Below are 6,318 nucleotides of genomic sequence, written 5' to 3' on the forward strand. Positions count from 1 at the left end.
AAAATATGTTCAGCAAATTAAAAAATATGTTTTTAGTACCAATTCATTATTGTTTTATAAAATTTTAATTTTTTTATTTTAAATTAATATATTTTTTTTTATTTTTTTATACGTTAATATCAAAAATAAATTTTGAAAATTAAAAATATATATTATTTTAAAATATCTTAAAATAAAAAAAAAACATTTTAAAAAATAATAAACCAAAATTAATTTGATTGCAATTTCAATGGAAATGAAAACGAGGCAAAAATGTCACGTGCATCACACGTGACAGAAAGGCCAGTTTATGTAACAGAGAAAATGGAGAGAGATTGCGAGACAGCATTGGAGACCTGCTAAAATTCACTCTTGAATCCCACGTTAACCAAACGCTAGAATTCAATCTGGGACTCTCCAAAGAGTTCTGCATTGACCTCCTAGAAGAAGACCCAAATGACATGTCATGTCATGTAACTGTCCAGCAACGGGTAATGAAAAACCGTATAAAAAAGTTTTCTGTGTTTTTTTTTTTCAATTATTTGATTAAAGATTTGATTTTTATGCATAAATAATTGAATGGACTGCAGATTCTTTTGATGGGGTCGCTCAATATCCTTTGTATAAGCGTTTAGCTTTGTATCATTCTGTAAAGTGTGGTGCTTTATGGAGAACTCATGTGAAGATGATGTTTTGTGATGAAGATAGTAACTTGAAGTAGAAATAAGAGAATTGGAATCAGTTGATTAAAGAAAAGGGACTTGAATTGATAAATGTAAGCATTTTCTGTTGGTTATTGAGTGTTTTTAATTAATATTGATTGGTGATTTAAGGGTTTTTCTTTGTCGGGTTTTGGAGGGTGTATTTTGTGAAATTCATGTTCAAGAACCTTACTTTTCACTCTTGAAAGGTGTTGTTTTTGTTTCTTTGATATGTGGTTTTTCCATGTTTTTTAGTTTTCATTTTTTTAATATATTATATGCTGTTTATGTGGTTCAAGGCATTTTCTTTTGTAACCCGGGGTTGTGTGTGTAGATGGGAGCAAAACAGTCGAAGGAAGGTGTGCTACTGGTGATTACATAATGTAGATGGTTTGCCATACGCTTCAAGTACATCATCATGAATATTTGCAAGTTTATGATTGTGCAACCTTTGAAGAACTCTCTGCAATGTCTTTATTTTCGTATATATTTTTGTAGCTTATATTCAGTTTGTTTTTCTATAGAATTGGGCTGGGAGATGTGATACTCATAAACAAAACTGTGGTGAGTTGAGCCCGGATTGTCGAGATATATTCATTCATTTATATTTTCAGTATGGGCTATATACTTTTATCTGTTTCCTGAATGTTCACAGATATGCTTCATTTTTTAAGATGTTGCAAGCTGAGAGTCTCGAGAAAGTCCTTCCTGGAGTTAAAACTGTTGAAGAAGGTAAACCTAGTTCTGTGTTGATGTTTATGCGTTGCTGTCGAAATGATGTTCTCAGTTGAGACATCGCAAGGATGACTTGCTAGAATAAGCTGTCATACCTCGTAACTGCCTATAATGCTGGGAAAATTCAAGATTTTAGTTTGGCTAGTTAGGGATAAGGAGTAGCGTTTCTGTTATTTGTGCATAACAGTTATTGGGTTGTAAACTTCTAAATATTTCGGTTTGCATTTGTGCAAGAATCTTTACATTACACTCCTTGCTCTCAGAAATCATTTTAAATCTGTATTGTTTGAAATGAGAGACTTGTTGAAAAAATTGTTACTGGTGATTGCGTTCTTGAATTTATAAGGTCTGAATTGTATAACAGGGCAAACCGGGTGTCAAGATTTATAGGAAATTATATGCAGAAGAAAAGGAAGTGTCTAATGGTGTCCTGGCAATCTAGGTTTCAAAACTGGCTGCCCAGCCATACCTTTCTCTGGCTAGCATACTGCTTGTGAGTTCTTCCTGACCCTTTTGATTCCTGTGTTTCATGTGTGGCACTTAAGTTTAATTTTATAATGGAGATCTTTGGGATACAGATGTGACATAATATTTATCATGTGGATCATGTTTTGAAATAGTCATACCTGTAAAATGGCTTTTAGAGTTAAAAGTTCTGGTTATTTTGGTGTCTCTACTGCGGGGATTGAGTTATGGAGGTGTTCAAAGTCAACTGGGTACTGCAGGCATAGTTATTAAACCCGGCCCGGCCTGGCGGGTCAACCCGGGACCCGGTCGACCCGGTGGCTGGACCGGTTCGGGTTTAATAAAAGACCGGCTGTGGCAACAGCCCGGCCAAACCCGGGTGACCCGGTGGGTCGACCCGGGTTTTTTTTTATTTTAAATATGGGATAAAAAAAATTGGTTTAAATATTTCAACTTAAAATGATAACATAGTATCTTTTCAAAGTGGGGTTTAAAGCCCTTTCATATATATACTCTATGTTTACATGAAAAAATCATGTTTTTTCAATGTGGGATTTGAAACCCATTAGTATATATACTCTATGTTCCCAAGGAAAAAATCATGTTTTTTCAATGTGGGATAAAAAACCTTTTGGTTTAAATACTTCAACCTAAAGGGATAACATAGTATCTTTTCAATGTGGGATTTGAAGCCCTTTCATATATATACTCTATGTTCCCATGAAAAAAGTTATGTTTTTTCAATGTGGGATTTGAAAACCCATTAGTATATATACTCTATGTTCCCAAGAAAAAAATCATGTTTTTTTCAATGTGGGATAAAAAACCTTTTGGTTTAAATACTTCAACTTAAAGGGATAACATAGTATCTTTTCAAAGTGGGGTTTAAAGCCCTTTCATATATATATACACTATGTTTACATGAAAAAAATCATGTTTTTTCAATGTGGGATTTGAAACCCATTGGTATATATACTCTATGTTCCCAAGGAAAAAATCATGTTTTTTCAATGTGGGATAAAAAACCTTTTGGTTTAAAATACTTCAACTTAAAAGGATAACATAGTATCTTTTCAATGTGGGATTTGAAGCCCTTTCATATATATACTCTATGTTCCCATGAAAAAAGTTATGTTTTTTCAATGTGGGATTTGAAACCCATTAGTATATATACTCTATGTTCCCAAGGAAAAAATCATTTTGTTTCAATGTGGGATAAAAAACCTTTTGGTTTAAATACTTCAACTTAAATGGATAACATAGTATCTTTTCAATGTGGGATTTGAAGCCCTTTCATATATATACTCTATGTATTTTATCCCACATTGAAAAAACATAATTTTTTTCTTTGGGAACATAAAGTATATATACTAATGAGTTTGAAATCCCACATTGAAAAAACATAAATTTTTTCATGGGAACATAGAGTATATATATGAAGTGGCTTCAAATCCCACATTGAAAAGATACTATGTTATCCTTTTTAAGTTGAAGTATTTAAACCAAAAGGTTTTTTTATCCCACATTGAAAAAACATGATTTTTTCCTTGGGAACATAGAGTATATATACTAATGGGTTTCAAATCCCACATTGAAAAAACATAACTTTTTTCATGGGAACATAGAGTATATATATGAAAGGGGTTTCAAATCCCACATTGAAAAGATACTATGTTATCCCTTTAAGTTGAAGTATTTAAAATATTATTTTAAACTTCATTATTTATAATATGTATAATCTATATTTACATGGATTTTTTCATATAAAATATTAATTTTTTTAATCAACCCGGATAATCCGGGTTGACCCGGGTTAACCCGGGTTGACCCATAAAACCCGAGACCCGGCCCCTTGGCCGGGTCAACCCCCGGGCCGGGTTTAATAACTATGACTGCAGGTACTGATTGAACAGTTTCTAATGCCCTACCTATTCCAAGATCGACACTTCTCTCATTCTTCATTTTTCCATATAATCTGAATGTAAGATCATGGTACATAATGAATTGTTTCATGCCGTAAGCTATCTCAAGAGATTTTTTTTTAGCTTTTTCTGGGCCCTATGATAAGAAATTGGGTTGCATTGAATTGATCTGTTCAAAATTTGGATTCAATAGAAAATCATAGTAGAGAATGCTCATAGCAGAATTTACTTATCTATTAAAATGCAAACAATGACTATTCTAGGGAGAGCAATCATCTACCTTGTTTTTTCTTAATATCTGATATGTTAATCTATTTATCTTGTTCCAATTTAGTCATCCGTGAGAGAATTATTTTGTACAAAGGGAACAATTTCTTGCTTGCTGGACTTAATATTCATGTTGCCTTTAGACCCCTCAAGTAGTGGCAACCAAGGTTGATTTTCAGCATTCTTTATGGGTACATTTCCTAACGTTTTTTTCCTTTTTGTCAAACTGTCAAGGAAGCAGCTGTCTTCTCAGTTCATTATATGTTTGAGCAGGTTTATGCATACCAATTGTAGAATTGTTTCAAGCTTGATTTTGTAAATATATTGTGGTTCATGATTCTAAGGTTTTTTATTTATTGGCTTGAGATCAAAGGCAGTGCCTTGGCGAAGCATGCTGAAAGGAGAAGCGATAGATTTCAGTCCACTAACCGCTAGGGGCGTTCTGTTGAATATTAAACTCAATCCAGAAGCTCCCTAAAGGTCAAGGAAGGCAACCAGCCACCAGCCACCAGCCTCCAGTCGCCGACTAGCCGCAGCCGCCAGTCGCCTTCACACTTGAAGGTTGAATTTTCGTATTTTGATTTGTGTATAAATAGAGTGCCCAGCTTATGTTATATGTGTGGAGAGAATTAAGAGGAACACTTGAAAGAGAAAGAGAGAGAGAGGGCGTGTATAAGCTTTTATTTTGTGTAATTGTAAGCTTCGGTTTTGTGTAATAAAACAGTGTGTTTTATCCCCTCTGAGTGTCTCAAAGCCACCGCCAGTGGTTTCTCCCACCAACAATTGGTATCAGAGCCCCGTTCGCCGGAAAACAGAAGTGTTTTGGGGTATATCCGAATTTTCAAAGTTGTCCAAAACAAGTTTTGATCATTCCACAGTGTAGAGCTCATCAAGACAAACTCACTGTCGCAAGAATCAACCTGATCGGAGACAGAGGTGAGACACACGCGCCGCCTGAAGATTCTGCATAGAAGACCACGCGCAGCCACGCGCTCCAGAGGTAGACGACGAGTGCCGTCCACGCGCGCCATATTTGAGCCGCGCCGAGCCGCTTACGCCGATAGCCGAAGTCCAGCCGATCCGTACTCCACGCCGAGCCGAGCCGCTTTACAGCCGCAGCCGAGCAAGAGAATATTCCCCAAATATTCCACAGAATATTCCCGGTTCAACCCAGCGAACCGCCCGCCGTACAGAATTGGTTTTTTGACCGGTTCACCCATTTTCTGACCCGATTTCAACAAAGTCAGACCGGTTCCCTACTATTTGGACCATTCCGGATCTATCTACAGTGTCCGTTTGGCCAAATTCGGCTCCGAAAGAAGTGATATAGTCATTCCAAGAGCAAAATGACTATAGAAGGTACACATACACTCATTCCGAAGCTGACCAAAGACAACTATGATAGTTGGTGCATCAGATTGAAGGCATTCCTTGGGTCACAAGAGTGTTTGGATATTGTACAAACTGGTTATGATGAACCAGAGTCCAAAGAAAGAGAAGATGCTTTACAAGAGGCACAAAAGCAAGCCTTGAAAGTCAACAGAAAGAAGGACAACAAAGCCAAGACCATAATCTACCAAGGTCTTGATGAAGATACATTCGAGATAATAGCTTCCGCTGAAACGTCACATGATATATGGGAGGCTCTCCAACAGAAATACAAAGGTGCTGACAGAATCAAGAAGATTCGTCTTCAATCTTTGCGAGGTGACTTTGAGTTATTGCAAATGAAGTCCTCGGAGTCTATTTCTGATTATCACACAAGGATTATGGTGATAGTCAACCAGATGAGAAGGAATGGAGAAGCCCTCATCGATTCTCGAATTACGGAGAAAATTTTGAGATCCCTAGATCCAAAATTTGATCATGTTGTTGTCGCCATTGAAGAGTCCAAGGAAGTGGACAAGTTGACAGTAGATGAGCTTATGAGTTCTTTGCAAGCTCATGAGCAGAAGATAGTAAAGCGAAATGGAGATAAGGCCATCGAGCATGCCTTACAAGCAAAGTTGTCCCTCTAGGACAGATATGAGCAAGGGGAGACTTCATCAAGTGGCTACACCACTCAAGGAGGAAGTCAACAATCCAAAGGAGGATTCCAGCAATTCCAAGGAAGAGGTTCTTGGAATACAAGTTTTAGAGGAAGAGGTGGCAGAAACACCACCAGAGGAGGTCGAGGCCAATATGCATTCACTCCCAGAGGAAGAGGAGGCGGTTACAATAACCGTGACAAGAGGAATATCAAATGTTAT

General features: G+C 36.7%; 1 long non-coding RNA gene across 2 annotated transcripts; it reads left to right on the forward strand.

The window, feature by feature from the left end:
• Positions 1-312: 312 nt before the first annotated feature.
• On the forward strand, positions 313-1,909 carry LOC118057026 (uncharacterized). 2 transcript variants are annotated; one of them, XR_012168445.1, is made up of 5 exons: positions 313-470; positions 1,015-1,039; positions 1,205-1,244; positions 1,336-1,412; positions 1,780-1,909. It is a non-coding gene; the product is annotated as an uncharacterized lncRNA (long non-coding RNA). The 2 variants fall into 2 exon arrangements; XR_012168444.1 differs by lacking the exons at positions 313-470; positions 1,015-1,039 and having other exon boundaries at positions 1,155-1,244.
• Positions 1,910-6,318: the final 4,409 nt, after the last annotated feature.

Source organism: Populus alba, chromosome 17 (genome assembly GCF_005239225.2).
Source record: "Populus alba chromosome 17, ASM523922v2, whole genome shotgun sequence".
NCBI classification, from domain to species: Eukaryota; Viridiplantae; Streptophyta; class Magnoliopsida; order Malpighiales; family Salicaceae; genus Populus; species Populus alba.